The 16860-nt window shown below is 45.9% G+C and overlaps 1 long non-coding RNA gene and 3 other non-coding genes across 10 annotated transcripts; all 4 read right to left on the reverse strand.

Annotated features, from left to right (window-relative positions):
• Positions 1-664: 664 nt before the first annotated feature.
• On the reverse strand, positions 665-15333 carry LOC126067614 (uncharacterized). 7 transcript variants are annotated; one of them, XR_007515442.1, is made up of 5 exons: positions 15151-15333; positions 14136-14242; positions 13751-13891; positions 4412-4525; positions 665-1928 (listed from the first exon to the last, which is right to left on the reverse strand). It is a non-coding gene; the product is annotated as an uncharacterized LOC126067614 (long non-coding RNA). The 7 variants fall into 7 exon arrangements; XR_007515443.1 differs by lacking the exon at positions 14136-14242; XR_007515437.1 differs by lacking the exon at positions 15151-15333 and having other exon boundaries at positions 14136-15143.
• On the reverse strand, positions 5474-5607 carry LOC126067872 (small nucleolar RNA SNORA71). Its single transcript, XR_007515485.1, has one exon. It is a non-coding gene; the product is annotated as a small nucleolar RNA SNORA71 (small nucleolar RNA).
• Positions 8222-8346, reverse strand: LOC126067875 (small nucleolar RNA SNORA71). The gene has a single exon (XR_007515488.1). It is a non-coding gene; the product is annotated as a small nucleolar RNA SNORA71 (small nucleolar RNA).
• LOC126067874 (small nucleolar RNA SNORA71) lies at positions 10106-10238 on the reverse strand. Its single transcript, XR_007515487.1, has one exon. It is a non-coding gene; the product is annotated as a small nucleolar RNA SNORA71 (small nucleolar RNA).
• Positions 15334-16860: the final 1527 nt, after the last annotated feature.

The raw sequence follows: 16860 nt of genomic DNA on the forward strand, positions 1-16860 counted from the left end.
TGTGTGACCCACTCCTGGTGCAAACTGATAAGACTACTAGGAAAAACCACCCCTGGCCTCATTCCTTGCCCCTAAGTGTTGACTGAGGACCTTCCACGTCAGTACTAAAAAAATGGAAACACATACTCAGAGGGGGGTGGTCCATATGCATGTTTAGCACATCATTACAATTACTGTTACTGAATAACATTCCCAAAAGGGCACAACCCCCTTGTGGTAAAAGAAACCCACATCTGGCATTTCCATGACCACAAACCCAGAGGTCTCCCAAGGGTAGCTGTTCCTCATATCTATGTCCTTAAATTTCCCCTATAGATTTCATTACCCAGAGCTCAGGGCACTCGTCTTCCTCAAGGACTTCAGCCCGTGCTTCAGTCTCTGAAGTCCAGCCATTGTCTTTCCTTCCGAAGCCCTGGTTCCAATGTTCCTCAGCTAACTCAACTGTAAATCTCTCCTAAACTGAACCATCTGGAAAATCTTGGGATTGTTCAACCCCTAGTCCAAACTCTACACCCCCATCTTAGATCCTGTATGTCAAGCTCTAGGAACGTGCTAAATGAAAAGCCTCAATGAGCGGAACTCATTCCCATGACCCACTTTCTCTATATTGCTGGCACATGGAGTATTAATTTAAAACAAAATACAAAAATAACAAGCAGCAGGACATGGTTTCAAGATTTATTGAAGTAGGTGAAAAGACAATGATGCATAGTACACCGAAGTTCAACAGAAAGTCTTGGTTCATAGTAACGTGTACCAGGAGGGGACATCATGGAAGACGGTAAAGTAGGAAGCTCCAGGAATCTGTCCCTCCACCCAACAACTATTGAGCTTGCAAAAACTGTCAGAATAAACTATTTTGGAACTCTGTCCTCTAGTCCAATACTTGCAGCTTCCAAAGAGTTTGAAGAGGCTGGTGAATTTTTGTTTTTTGCATAGTGGCTACTATTGCCCATCCCCACAGCAGGCAGCCATGGGCACAGGAGCAGGCATGCCTAGTTTGACTTGCTGGTGCCAGGGTGGCAATAAGGGCCTTGCCATCCAAAAATAGGGGCTGTGTGTTTTGATTACTGATCGCTGCTTTTGATCACTGAGGGGCCAGCACAGAGAGAAAGCCTTGTTTCAAGTGACCCACAGCTGAAGTGGCTTCCCAGGTGGTGTCTGTTGAGGGGATTTAAAGAGAAAATTTTCTTTCTTTCCCCTTTTGGGTGACAGATGTTTAAGGAAAAATTTTTGTTAGATTACTGGTTGACCACAGAGATAATGGAACAGAAAACTTCAGACGTCACAAACAGACGGCTCCACCCCTCGTGAAGCAACAATCAGCAACTCCTGAGGAGTGGGAGAATTAGCATTCCAGAGTTACCATTACATAATACCCAAAACGTTGGTCTCAACAGAAAATTACAAAACATACTAGCAAACAGGAAAGCATGGCCCATTCACAGGAAAAAAAAATTTGACAGAAATCATCCCTAAGGAAGCCCAGACATTGAAATTATTATCAGTCAAAGACATTAAATCAGCTGTCTTAAATATGTTCAAAGAAACCATGGACAAAGAACTAAAGCAAATTAAAAAAATGATACATGAAAAAAATGAGAATATAATAAAAAGATACAAGTTATGGGCTAATGGCTGCAAACTTCTCAAATCTGATGAAAGACATGAACATATATAACTCTGGGTCACTATGAGTTGGAATTGACTCAATGGCACTGGGTTTTTTTGTTTTTAACTAACTCTGAGCAGTAAAACTCAAAAAGATCTACACTAAACACATTACAGTCAAATTGTTGAAACCCAAAGACAAAAGAGAATTCTGAAAGCAGCAAGAGAGAAACAACTTGTCACATAAAAGGTTGAGCACTGATTTCTCTTCAGAACCCATGGAGGCCAGAAGACGGTAGGGTGACGTATTTAAAGTCCTGAAAGAAAAAAAAAAAAAACTGTCAAGAATGCTATACCCAGCAAAACTGTCCTTCAAGAATGAAGGCGAAATTAAGACATTCCTAGATAAATTATAGCTGAGGGAGCTCATTACCAGTAGATCTGACCTACAAGAAATGCTAAAGGGTCTTTCAGGCTGAAGTGAAGACAATATACAGTAACTCAAAGCCATAAAAAGTATACTGGTAAAGGTATCTACGTAGGTAAACATAAAAACTAGTATTATTGTACTTTTGGTTTTTAGTGTCTCTTTTTTTAATATTTTTAAAAAGGCAAATATGTACAATTATAAGTGTATTAATGAGCAAACAATGTGTAAACATAAAATTTGTGACAATAGCAAATAATAAAGGGGGAAGGATGGAGATGTATAGGGGCACAATGTATATACTTTTGTAACTAAGGTGATATTATTCAAACCAGGTTGTTATCAGTTTAAGATGTTAACTGTATTTCCAATGTAACTGCTAAGAAAATAAAAAATACATAGAAAATGAAGAAAGGGGATCAAAACACAACACAAAGTCTGGCACCTGGCTAAAAACCTTTGTGATTTTTCAGGCCTGAACACGGGCCATTACAATAGTTTTATTTGGCAGGCCTCAGAGGGAGAGTTCCCTAGCAACACCCCCCCTAAAAATGACACTACAGGAACTTTCACAGCAGGGCATAAGATGTGTGTTCAAGGGTTCACTGCAGCAATGGGGAACTAAAGCCCCTCAGAAAAGGACTATTAGGCATGTAATGGTCCATCAGAGGATAGCATATCCTGCCGCTGTTAAAATGAATTTGCTTGCTTAGACTTTTCTGACACAGAAAAATGTCCAAGAAATATTTTAAAAAAACAAAGTTGCCAAACACTATCTACAGTAAAGATAATATTCCTATTTGCATAGTCTTAAAAAAAATGGTGTTGGGAAAAGTGGATCTCTATATGCAAGAGGGAGCCCTCGTGGTGCAGTGGTTAAGAGCTCAGCTGCTAACCAAAAGGTCGGCAGCTTGAGTCCACCAGCCAATTCTTGGGAACCCTATGAGGAAGTTCTACTCTGTCCTATAGGGTCGCTATGAGTCAAAATTGACTCAACAGCAATGGGTTTGGCTTTTGTTTTTTTATATGCAGAAGAATGAGGTTGGACCCTCACCTTACACCATACACAAAAATTAACTCAAAATAGTTCAAAGACCTCAATTTAAGGAACTAAAACTATAAAACTCTTGGAAGAAAACATAAGTGAAAATCTTTGTGACCTTGGATTAGGCAATGATTTCTTAAGTATCATGCCAAAACCATTGGCGATGAACAACAAAAATATACGAATTAAATTTCATCAAAATTAAGAACTTTTATACATCAAAGGACACTATCAAGAGAATGAAAAGACAACCCACAGAATGGGAGAAAATATTTGCAAATCATTTATCTGATAAGGGATTAATATTCAGAGTACATAAAACACTCTTAGATGTCAACAACGAGAAAAAAATAAACTCAATTAAAATGGGCACAGGATTTGAATTGCCATTTCTCCAAAGATATGAAATGGCCAGCAAGTACACGAAAAGATGCTCAACATCATTAGTCATTATGGAAACGTGAGTCAAAACCACAATGAGATCCTACTTCATACCCACCAGTATGGCTATTCCTGGAAAATAAAATGTGTTGGCTTTGGTGAGGATGGGGAGACACTGAAACCATCACCCACTGCTGGTAAGAATGTAAAATAGTGCAGCTGCTGTGGAAAAGAGTTTGGTAGTTCCTCAAAAAGTTGAACATAGAATTACCATATGATCCACAATTTCACTCCTAGGTAAATACCCAAAAGAATTAAAAGCAGGGACTCAAACAGATACCTGTATACCCAAGTTCTATGCAGCCTTATTCACAACAACCAAAAGATGCAAACAACACAAGTGTCCTCAAGAGATAAATGGATAAGCAAAATGTGGTACCTACATAAAATGGAATATTATTCAGGCACAAAAAGGAATAAAATTCTGATACAACATGGATAGATCTTGAAAACATTATGCTGGGTGACATAAGCCAGACACAAAAGGTTAAAACGGTAAATTTTATATTTTATCACACATGCAAAAAAAGTTATACCAGGTGTAGGTAGGGGGACAACAAGGCAGGCCACTGGATAACCCAGCCTAGACTTCCCAGTCCATGGTCCTGTGGCACTGCTATTGAGGGGCAGCTGAAGAATCTCCAATTCTGGACTCCCTGTCCCCAAAGCCCCACTCATGCAGAGTGAAAAGGTGTTCCGTGCTGTGCTGAGGCGACAGGGTAAGAATAAGAAGGTCTTGCGATGCTTCACCGTGGCAACATCACTCTTCACTCATTGTTATTTCAGCACCCAAAATCAACTCAAAATAATCTAAAGGAGAAAGTCAAAGGCTTGGAATTTCCATCTGCAGAAACACAGACCAACTTAGCCTCTTGACATTAACTTACCATTAGAAAGCCCCTCCAGGGGACCTGGGGACCCCAGGTCACCATCCTGAGAACATCGGTGCGTCAGCCATGTTGGAGTTTGCATCAGTGATCTCCAGATCCAAGGATCATCCCCTAATGATGAAAAGGCCATAGAGCAGGAGGTCACTAAAGTATCTGGTCCCAACATTACCTCTTCTTTCTTCAGGCTGACATCAATGAAAATAGTCCCGCTTATTCAGGTATGAGTGGCCCATTTATTCACATCAAACTTGTCTCAAAAGGAACCTCAATGTTCCTAGAGGAGTGAAAATGAAAAACGTCTTAAAAGTCTAGAACAGCCCTTTTCAGGGCAACCGAGTAATGCAGTAAGTGGTAGAGAAACAGCTGGAGAGCTCGCTCTCAGGGGCACCTCACACTGAGGTGCCACCTTGCCTTGCCGGGAGTGAAGGGCCACCTTCTCAGAAGCCACACTGTCATCATTTGCCTGCACACCTGTCTTTCCAGTGAGACTATGAACTCCCTGAGCCTCCAAGTCCTCCTCCTGTTGCACACCTTTCCTGTAATACTTTCCTTGCCCATGACAGTCCATTTTGTTAAAAGCCCACCCAGGTTCACTACCTCCAAAAAACTACTTCTCTTGGAAAATCTCACGGCAAGCACTACATACCACACCACACTGCACTGATTTGTTCCATATAATTTATCTTTGCTCCTTAAGCAGATGTCACATCATATACCCAAGCCAAACCCAGTGCCGTCGAGTCAATTCCGACTCATAGTGATCCTACAGGACAGAGTAGAACTGCCCCATAGGGCTTCCAAGGAGCGCCTGGTGGATTTGAACTGCCGATCCTTTGGTTAGCAGCTGTAGCACTTAACCACTACGCCACCAGGGTTTCTGTTGCATCATATAAGTAGGACAAATGCTCTAGAATCATCAGCCACCCCCCAAAGTATCTAAACCTTGACACAGGCATACCTTGGTCTCTGGCTAAGCTACAAAGCACCTGTCACTGACTCTCAGACAGCAACCCACAATGCCCCTAAGGCTGGCAGGAGCTGGCAGGAGAGAAGCAGAAATGTGTGAAAGCGTCAGCATTTGAAAGGGATGGGTATGGACCCTCCAAACACGGGAAACTGCTTTCCACAATTCCTCTCCCTACATTATCGATGACCAGGGCACAGGCAGCCCGTGATCGCTTTTCAATGCAGGTACATAGCAGGGCAGAGACCCAGGAAGGAAAGCAGATGCCAGTGGCCTGTGGAACAGGTTGGTTAGGAAGAAAAACATAGTCAACCACTAGACCCTACCAGCTGCCATTCTTTCCTGTCAAAGCCCTGTAAAACCTCCACGCCAAGAGGAGTCAAAGAGAAGTCACTCTGGGCAAAAATACTGAAATATACTAAGGTCAGAGAACACAGGAATCACGTAGTCCTAAGATCATCAAAAGTCATCTCCATACACGGATGGAGCTTGAAGATATTACACTGAGTGAAATCAGTCAGTCATAGAAGGACAAACACTATGTGACCTCATTTATACAAAAGGACAAAAAAAGGCAAATGTATAGAGACCAAAGTTTATTAGGGGTTACCAGGGGTAACCAGTGGGCCAGGGAAAGGGGAAATTAACGGTGATGGAAAAATCCCATTGATTAAGGGTAGGCTTGCACACCTGATTATTGTAATTGCTGTCAATAAGTGGTACACCTGTAAAAAGCTGAACTGGCAAAAGTTGTGATATATTTACAAAAATGACCAAAAAAAAAAAAAGAGTAGCTGCTGACACCGCTTATGTACAACCAAACACCTCATGGGATTTGGCTCCTTGGTTTAGGGTCATGGTTTCATGGGACATCCCAATTAACTAGACTAATAACTCGTTCAGGGCTTCTGTTCTACTTTCTGGTTTGTTGCGTAGTGCCTGGGGTTTTAAAAGCTTGCAAGTCGCTATTCAAGGTGCACAGGGACTCCAGACTTCCTGAAGCCAAGGGGGCTGGATGAACCCCTGAAACTACTGCCCTGAAATAATCTTTAAAACTTAAACCAAAAATATCCCCCAAAATCTTCTTAAAACCAAACAACAGTTTAGCTGAACTAGTAAAACAGTCTGCCTTGAGCATTATGCTCTTTTAAGAACTATCCACATGGGATCACAGTGACAGCGGCAACTTGAAAGAGTAGGTGGGAACCTTAGGCGCCAGTGAGTTTATGTTAATAGGGAAGAAACACCGGAGAAGAGGAGGATGAGAATGGCTGCACAACTCAAAGAACGTAATCAGTATCACTGAACTGTGTCTGTGGAAATGGTTGAATTGGTTTATGTTTTGCTTTGTGTATTCTCAACAACAAAATAATTTTTTTTTTAAAGAATGGAAGAAAAAAAATCATCGCCATCACAGCTTTGTTTCTCAGATGAGGAAAATGAGGTTCTGAATAGGTCACTGCCTGCGTGACACAGTGGCAGAGGGGAAAGTCAGACCCAGGGACGCTGTTGCTGCCAACACTCCAATATTAGGAAGGGAAGGTGTGATGCCCCAGAGCTCTCTTTACCCATGCAGGTCCCTCGAGGCCCCGAGTCTGCAGCAGCTGCCGAAGGCATGTGAGGGGCCAGATGTAATGTAAGTTGCCTGGGATTGGGGGCGGACAGATCTGGGGACCCATGGATGCCACCTTCATCTCATCTCTCAGCTCCCTCACATCACACAAAGCCCAGGGTACATGCATATGACTACCAAATGCAAGGAACCAATGCTCCAGAAAATGAACCAGAGATCTTACCTCAAGGATACCAGGGTCTAGAGTGTTCTCGACATAATGACAACTCCCATGGAGCCCCTGCACACCATGGACTCATCTACAACAAATGAGAAGCTGTGAAGGAGCAGCAGACCTGTCCCTGCTCACAACAGGGCATGGCAGGCACTGGGAAAGGACTAAGCACAGTATTTACAGATCACAGATGTCAGCTGTTATTATGTCTACACTATTTTCTCACCAAAAAAAAGCAGTTTAAAGATGGAGGCGGTGGACAGTCTGTGGCAGAGTGGCCAACTCTGATCAATGTGTAGTTACTCCATGATGGCCTGAAAAAGATGCAGAGGCTGGAGGCTTTGTGCATGCGCCACGACAGACCAGCAGAGACTGCATGGACCTGAAGGGATGCTGGGGGCAGGAGGGCCACAGTTCTGCTACCTGCTGCTGGATGAGGGCAGCATTCGTACACCTTTGGTTATATTCTGCTCCACTCACCTCTTTACTGCTCTGATCCCTGCCATCTTAATCAAAGGCCAGAGAAAAATCCTCCCCTGGTGGACTGGTCCCATGCCAAGCACCTTCCCATGGCCAGACTCAGGGCAGGCTCTAACGAATGAGAACACTCCCAAGGCGAGAAAAACAGAGGACACTTTCTCTCCCCTAGGCACCCTTGCCTGCTCACGAGTAGTTTTGTTTCCCCTGACACCATACAATGCGACACACTCTGTCCCTCACAATCATGGATCTATCTCTCTCTTTTCCTTTCCTGATTCGTCCTCTTTTGTTACTGATTACTGACTACCCGCCAGACACAGCTTTGGGGATCACAGGAGTGAGAGAGATAAACACATCAGTCTTTACCTCAAGGTATGAAAGGGCCAGAAGGATGTGAGAAGGGAGAAGGTGGCAGGGCAGACGTCCAGAAGTGGAGCCCTGGTTGAGGGCTGAACCCTCATGGGCCATGCTTCCTCATCACTTAGAAAAGACTCACAGAAACCTCACAAAGAGCACTCAATAACCCAGACACACCAGGAACCAGAAAGCATCTAACGGGTAGTGAGGAGAAAGACATGTGGGAGGTCTGGAAGGGACAGGAATGGACCCTCCAAACACAGGGAAACGGTTTCGGCAATTCCTCTCTGTGCACCATGAATGACCAGGACACGGGTAGTCCACAGTCACTTTCAAATGTAGGAAAGCAGACACTCATGAGTCAGGGAAGAAAACCAATAGCTGTGGCCTGGGAAATGGCCCACGTGGGGAGGCAGGCCAAAGACAAAAAACCACTGCCATAAAGTTGAAGCCAACTCATAGTGACCCTATAGGACAGAGCAGAACTGCCCCACAGACTTTCCAAGGCTGTAAATCTTTACGGAAGTAGGCTGCCACATCTTTCTCCTGTGGAGTGGCTGGTGGGTTTTGGTGAATTCAAACTGCCAACCTTTTAATTTGTAGCTGAGCACTTAACCACTGCACCACCAGGGCTCCTCCAGGCCAAAGACAAGTCAGTGAAAAATAAAGGACGTCATGTCCAGCACCTGCCTTCCATTACACAACAATGAACAATTCCCTGCTAGCGGACCTCCTCAGAGACCTCACAGAGCCCAAACCAACCTTTTCCACAGCAGTCCAACGAAGGCAGGGAGAGAGAGCCAAAACCTGTTCCTGTGGGGGCCCCAAAGGGAACAAAGCTGGGAGCAGTGGGACGCATCGCCACCTGTATTCTCACTCTCCACATCACATCACCTAAAGGCCTCTGGCCTCACAACCTGCAAAAAGCTCTAGAGAACTGGATAGGACACCACCTACCTGGGACTTCAAAACCCATGCTCAGGACACTTCTCACACAAGAAACAGTCACAGATGCTCCTGCAGGGGAAAACATGCCACGGTATGACTGGCCCACATACTCATCAACAGGAAGACACCCAGGAACCACAACCTTGGCAGTTCAATACACTGACGGCTTCACTTGGGTCTCCTTCCCAGCTTTACTCCTGATCTGGTCAGTGTCAGAGTCAGCTTAACCTGCCCCTCCATAAGCGGCCTGGAGACCAAGGCCGCAAAGGGAACCAACTAAGATGAGGACCAGAAACACAGGCATGAAAGCTGCGAAGGGTGTCTGGTCTGTTCAGTGAACCCACGCTTCCAAGGGAAGCACACAGTTGAGTCTGGGAATGAACTCCTACACTTCAGAACGAGCTCATCTCCACGCCCCTTGAAACGATGGTCCGTATTCCTTTCTTTCCCCATCAACAATACTTTGTAGATTAGGCCAGAGGTCAGCAAAGTTTTTCTGTAAAGGGTCAGATTGTAAATATTTTAGGCTTTGCAGGCCATATGGTCTGTGTGGCAGCTACTGGAATCTTCCCTTGTAACATGAAAGCAACCATAGACTGAATGGTCGTGTTCTAATAAAACTTTATTTGTAAAAATAGGCAACTGAGCTGTAGTTGACCAATTCCTAGGTTAGATAAAGGCATAGGACAATGGGGCTCTGCCCGTTCCATTCCTGTTCTCTACATACACAAACACACAGACACACCCCTGCCTCCAGGCTTTAGCATGTTGTTCTCTTCCCTAGGATGCCCTCCTGTTGCCTCAGCCTATCCAAATCAGTAACAAGCCCCGGACCCACCATTTGAGAAGCCACCTCCCCTCAGATCCTAAGGCAAATACTATATAGGACACCACCTGGCAACTAATTGTCTTCTTCCTTATTATTCAGCTTGTTTCCTGAAATGAACTACTATTTCTTTGAGGCAGGACCCGTGTTTAAGATGACTACCAGGCTTCCATCTCAGTATTTAATACTCTACTGGGCATTGAGGGGAACTTAACACACATAACCTGGCTCCCGAGAGTAGGGGAGCAAGAAGTGAAAGGCCCAACAATGACACTAAGGCACACGTGGCAGCCCCCAATGTCCTGGAGGTCCAAGGTGTGTGGAACAGGTGTGGGAGGGCTCCCGGAACTGGAAGGGGAGGATGTGGACCTTTCAAATGTGGGGCAACCTTTCCACATTTCCTGTGCCTGCACTACCAATGACCAGAACATGGGCAGTCTGTGACCACTTACGAATGCAGGAGCAGAAAGGGACCAAGGATTGCCAGGCCTTTCTTCCAAGGCATGGAGCAGCTGAGGACACTGACCGTTTGTGCCACCCAGGGACTCCAAATATGAGTTTTTACCTTCCTTTTTACATAATTAGCGTTCTACTACCTGTACAGTTCTAGAATTTGCATTTCTCGTTTAGTGATAAGCTGTGGAAGTGTTTCCATAGCTGCATCTACAGCTTCACCTATTGCCATTCTTTTTATTAGATGCCACGTACGTACATTTTTGAGGTCCCTGGGTGGTGCGAATGGTTTGCACTCAACTATTAACCTTACGGTTGGTGGTTCGAACTCATCCACCAGCACTGCAGAGGCCGGGCAAATCTGCTTCTACAAAGATTGCAGCCAAGAAAACTCTACGGACCAGTTCTGCTCTGCGGCACATGGGGTCGCCATGAGTCGGAACTGACTAAACGGCAACGAGTTGGGGATTTTTTTGGTATATACATTTTTAAACTAACTTCATTAATGAAGAATATTTAGCTAGCTTCCACGTTTCTGCTTTTACAAACGATGATACAGTGAACTACCTGAGCTGAAGACATATACATTTAAAATTTAAGTAACTACTGTCAAAATGCCCTTCAAGGTGGTCGTATCAATTTACACTCTCCCCAGTAGAGGATGAAGGTACACAACCACTCTCCTATACCTAAAAAAAAAAAAAATCTTTTGCATATTTTCCAAACTGATGGGCAAATGAGGTTGAGCTTTTAGTTCATTTGTTCTTTGGCTCTACAAGTTTTTTTTTTTTAATTGCTTATTCATATCACCAATCTATGCTTTGAATTGTCTTTTTATCAGTTTGTTCACTGTATATCGTAGATATTGATCTTTTGTCTTTTATATATATATACAGTAAATATTTTCTACCAAAACAAAAAAGAGACCGAAAAGGGAGGCCAAAGGCAGAGACCTGGAGCCATCGGCCCAACCAAGCACAGGACTCAGCAGTGACTTCTAATTCTACAAAACCCTGTCAACATATGCCAGCCAGGAGAGACAAAGGAAGATACCTCTGAAAGAAAACAGTTCTTAGGTTGCAGAAGACAGGGGTATGTGATCCTAAGAAAAATCACCTCATGGTATTCCTGATTTCTAGATGATGAAAAAGAGGACTAGAGATGGTCCTAAAGCTAAGAGGCACAGAAGAGTGACTGAGACTCCTAAAATTTTGTCTACTTTCCATTCAGTCATTCTGCTGCCAATATAACCGTTTGAAGAAAGGTTCCCTGAGGGCATTCAGAACCAAGCAGACACACATAGAACCAGATGCATTCTCAAAGGCCCCAAGCAGGGAAAACCGGGGGCCAAGACGAAGCTGCCCTCTCTATCTCTTCTCTCTGCTTCCCAGGCTCCATCACTCCCAGGAACCCACGTGCACCCTTGTAGACGCAACACCCCAGAGAACAGACCTCACCTTGGGGGCACCCTGGTCCAGCCACTTCCTGACAGGATGGAGACACCTCTCATGGGCCTCCCTACACCCAGCTGCCTCCTCTGCAATAAACAAGAATCCCTGGATGAGCAAGCTAGGTGTCACCTGGTCACAACACATCCTGGTAAACCTATGACAGGATCTGGCACAGTAAAGAACTGCCCAGTAATAAATGCCTCACAAACGTAGGCTGTTGTTATTAACCCACAAGTCACAATACTTTCTCACGAACAAGGGAAGATGTTAACTCCAGAGGGGGTGGCAGAGACGGCTTTTTGGTATCATCTTTCATACAAACTCTGATTAAATTGTAGAAGCTCTAGAAGCTGCATCACGAGCAGGATGCGGAATCCAGGGGAGGCCTGGGAACGTGCAGCACCTGACTGCAGAAGCTGATGTGGACTGGGAGCGCAACAGGGCAGGAGTGCTTCAGGTCTGCCCTGAGAAGGTAAGGCCCAGTCTCTATTTATGCCAGCCTTGTCCAATTTCATTAAGACTCTGGTCCCTGCTGCCATAAGCTGCGGCCACAAGACAATCTTCCCCTTATGGATCAGGCCCCATGCCCTGCCAAGGGGTCTCTGATGGATAACACTAGCCAATGGCAAAGAACAATTCCAGGAGAAGGGAACACAAAGGAAGTGCCCTCACCTCCTACCAGCTGGCCTGCTCACAAGTAGTAGTCTTTCCCTGACACAACACAATGTGACCAGTCATTCCACCGAACAGCACTTGGGCTCTTTTTCTTCTCTCCTGTTTTCCATTTGCTCTACAGCGGCTGAATGCTGAACACCTGCCAGGCACTGAGCCAAAGGAGAGGCAACACTCATGCACTGTCCAAGGTCACCGTAGAGAAAAGCCAAGAGACAAGAAAACCAACAACTTCACCAGGTACGACTAATGCCCTCATCTTACGTCAATCCACTTCGCAGACTGTATCATCCCCAAGGACCCTGCGTGACCAAGGAACCAGGAAAGGGAGGTGGGGAGGCAGAGACGACTTCCTGCAGAGAAATAACCCACACTGGGGCTCCATACCAGCCCATAAGCTCCCTGAGACAGAGCCCTGCTTCCTCCGCCTTTCTCATAGCCTTCCAGAAACCAGCCCTGAGCCACACAGAGCACTCAACAATCCAGATGCACCAGGAGGCATCTAAAGGTAGAGGGAGGGAGGATATGAGGGAGAGTTCCAGGGTTTGGAAGGGACAGGGGACAGGTGTGGACCTCCAAACACAAGAGGCACTTTAGCAATTCCTCTCCCTGAACTATCAATGATCAGGATCACCCAGAGTCATGTTCACATGCAGGAGCAAAAATGGGTAGAAAGCGAGGCAGGAAGAGACCCATGTCAGCAACCTGCTGACCACCCAAGCAGTCAAAGCAGCCCAGCCGAGTCTAGAGCCTGAGGGCTCCCATTGCTCATATAAAGTTTCCAGCTCTCCCCATCGAGAGTCCACAGGAAGGCCGACGTCTGACAAGAATGCCTAAATTGTTCATTCATCCCCATGAATACTTACTGGGTACTTACTATGGGCCAGGAAGCCCTGGTGGCACAATGTTTAAGAGTTCAGCTGCTAACAGCATGGTGGGAGGTTCAAACCCACCAGCGGCTCCATGGGAGAAAAGACCTGGTGATCTGCTCCTGTAAAGATTACAGCCTCGGAAACCCTATGGGGCAGTTTTACCCTCTCCTGTAAGGGTCACTATGAGTCAGAACTGACTCAATGGCACACAACTATGTGCCGGGCACTGCGAATTCAAAAACAAAGAAACACACAAACAAGATCTCTGCCCTTAGAGAGCTTCTGCAGTTTCACCACTTCACAGAAACTAAAGCTCAGGATGAAGTAACTTCCCCAAAGTTACGTGGCTAATGATGGCTGAGCCAGGATTTGAACTTGGGTCTTTCTAGCCCAAACCTAGGCCCCATCTACAGGCTTCTGCCTTTAATTTTCACACAAGGGCTTTGCCAGGCCACTACCACCCACTCTGCCTGTGCCTGACAGCAAGCCCCTTGAGAAGCAGCACTTGCACAGGGGACATCCTCACCACCAGGAGGGTGGGAATGGGTCTAGGAGTATGATCAGGTCCTGTAGGAGAGAAGAGGGCGCTGGCTGGTGCAGAACCAGCAAAGCCATCCAGGGGAGAGTTTTCATCTGTCTCCAAGAGACTGGCATAATCCCAAGTGCCCTAGGCAAGGAAAAAAAGCAAGAAGGGGTTTTAGTGCAAAACACAGGGACAGACATCCAGACTCTATCCCTGTGAGGCCCTGGAAGGATCCGGAATTTAAAATTCAGCTAACTAATCTGTAAAATGCAGCTCTTAACAACTTATTGTAAGGTTTAGGTGAAAATGAGCTAAAAGGCGTAAGGGCATCATACAATTCCCAACAGTTTGCACGCAACCAACAAGTGGCTTTGGGGGCTGAAAATACCAGGAGTGGAGGTCTGAAGCTGTCATGAAACTCAGCTCAGTGGCAGAATCTTCACCTTCCCCGCAGGAGATCTGGACTCCATTCCCGGCAAGGCCCATGGACCTCATCTGCAACCAAAGCCCGCCTGTCTGTAGAGGCTTCTGTGTTGCTATGATACTGAACAGACTTTAGCAAAGCTTCCACACTAAGACAGACTAGGAGGAAAGGCCTGATGACCTACTTCCCAAAATCAGAAAAGAAAACCCTGTGGATCGCTACAGTTGAATCTAAAACTGTTCATGGGGATAGTGCACTTCCTTTAGTTACGTTGTACATGGAGTCACGGTAAGTCAGGGCCACTGCAGCTAACAACAATAATATTGGTGACCCTCAGACCAGGGCTCTAATTGGGCTCCCCACTACTAGCTGCGAATCCTCATTTCTCATCATTAATGGAGCATTAAGCCAATAATGGAGCCCTGGTGGTACCCTGGTTTGAGTTTGGCTACTAACCAAAAGATTGGAAGTTCCAGTGCACAAACCATTCTGCAGAAACCCTATGGGGCAGCTCTACTGTGTCCTACAAGGTCACTGAGTTGGAATCGACTCGGCAGGCAACGTGTAAGCCAACAATGGGCTCAAACATAGCAAGGATGGGGAATGGCACAGGGAAGGGGCAAGGTTTCCTCCTGTTATACACGGCATACATACAGTCGCTATGGGTCGGAATCCACTCAATGGCACCTAACAACAAGCCCCCGCCAAGTGTGGCTGTGAGGACAGAGGCCCTGACACCTAGACTGGGCCGCCTCAGAAGGAGCGCTCAGCTGATGGCGCAGCCGACTGGAGAATCCTTTCTCGAGGAAACGGGAGTCTTGAGAGGTCCATACTCGGTGGAGGGGTCTGAGCACTGAACCAAGAGCCGAAACTGGGCTTGGGCGCTGACCTCTGGAAGGCCCTCCCCTCCACGAGATTCTTGGGGCCTCAGTTTCCCCTGTGGGGAAGGCGCAGACCCCAAGCCATGCAGCGCACTCACCCGAGGCGCCCTGACCTACATCGCAGGATAGCCGCTGGGCAAGGGGACGGTGAGGGAAGGCGCTAGAAGGAGCTGAATGTCTGAACAGGGCAGGGAAGGTGCTAGAAGGTGCGGGACGTCGGAAGAGGGCAGAGAAGGTGCAGAGGGCGCGGGACGACCGGGACTACGCGGAGCACGCACGACGGCGGGCGGCGGACGCACGCTCAGAAAATTCACCGCCCTCTCGGCGTGGGCGGAGATGCCGCGGTGAACTCGGTGAACGCCGGCTGTGGCCTAGAGCGGCATCTCCGGGGACAGCAACCAACGCAGCGGTCCTCCAGCGCCTCCTGGTGGAGCAGAGCTGAAATTCTGACTTGACTTTGCAGGCCACGGCACAGTAATTAAGAGCTGAGGTCCGCGGTTCGAATCCACAGACAGAGCAGAGTAAAAAGGAAACAATATGCTTGACTTTTTGTCCATCAAATTTTAAACTTGGGTAAAATGAACACATTCCTAGAAAATATTTAACAAAAGTGCATTAAAGAAAAAGAGAAAACCTGAATAATCCTATAACATTAAAAAAAAAAAAAGTCAAATCAGTAGTTAACCATCTTTCCACAAAGAAAACATCGTACCTAGGTGGCTTTAAAGGCAAGTTCTACAAAGCGTTTAAAGAACACAAAGTCTCCCAGGTAATAGAAAAAGAGGGAACATCACCAGTTCACATAATAACCACAATCCCACAATTAGACAAGGTCAATACAAGAAAAGTAGACTACAGGCCAATACTCATAAACGTATATATACACATCCTAAAGAAAACATTGGCAAACTTCAGGTGGAAACAGCCCTGGCCCCGGTGTGCTTGAAGAGCAAGCACTGTGCTCCTGCCCTGTGAATACCTTCTGCAGCCACTGCTGGGGAGAGAGAGGTGGACGTGAGAACGGGCAAATGGAAATCAACCATGTCTTTGTCAATGGCAACAGCTAGACAGAGGACTTCATTCCAGTGCGGCTGCTGTTGGGCTCCCTGAGACCTGCTGCCCCTTCCCTTCACCACTGGTGCAGGCTGACCTGCTGGGTGAGTTCACCAGGAGGGTGCCAGGTCCCTGAGTGAAGCTTGGGCATAGAAAATTCCCCAAAACTCCCCACTAGAAGGGCTGTATGTCTGAAGTGCATCTTTTTGATGGGAGGGGATGTGTTGGGGGCCAATTCCTTCCAGTGATGTCCTGGGCAGAGGTGGGTTGGTAATTAGGTCTGCCTGGACCATGGCTCTCTCAGGAGTGGGCATGCAAGCTTAGAGGAGGCTCTAGGGGAAGGTGGCCACCAGCTACCTGGAGCAACTTGTGATCAAGACAGAAGAGTAGCAGCAAAAATAGAGGGGAACCCCTGCTGAGCCAATGAACTTTCTCTTCATTCATGCAATACTTGGAGCATGTCCACTCTACCTGGCACTATACCAGGGGCTTAGAAGCAGAACTGAGTTTGCCCAACAGATGTCCACCACAACCTGATTTTGCAGGAAACTAAGAAAGGAACAAAAAACACTATTACTCAAACAACCCCCAAAACAACTGTTCAGTTAATGATTTTTTTCCATAAAGGCATTTGAGAAGTTATACCACTTTTCTAACAACTGTGTTTATATATATATATATATATATATATATATATATATATATATATATATATATATATATATATAATGACTATGAGGTAAAGAGATGAATGA

Source organism: Elephas maximus, chromosome 25 (genome assembly GCF_024166365.1).
Source record: "Elephas maximus indicus isolate mEleMax1 chromosome 25, mEleMax1 primary haplotype, whole genome shotgun sequence".
Classification (NCBI taxonomy): Eukaryota; Metazoa; Chordata; class Mammalia; order Proboscidea; family Elephantidae; genus Elephas; species Elephas maximus.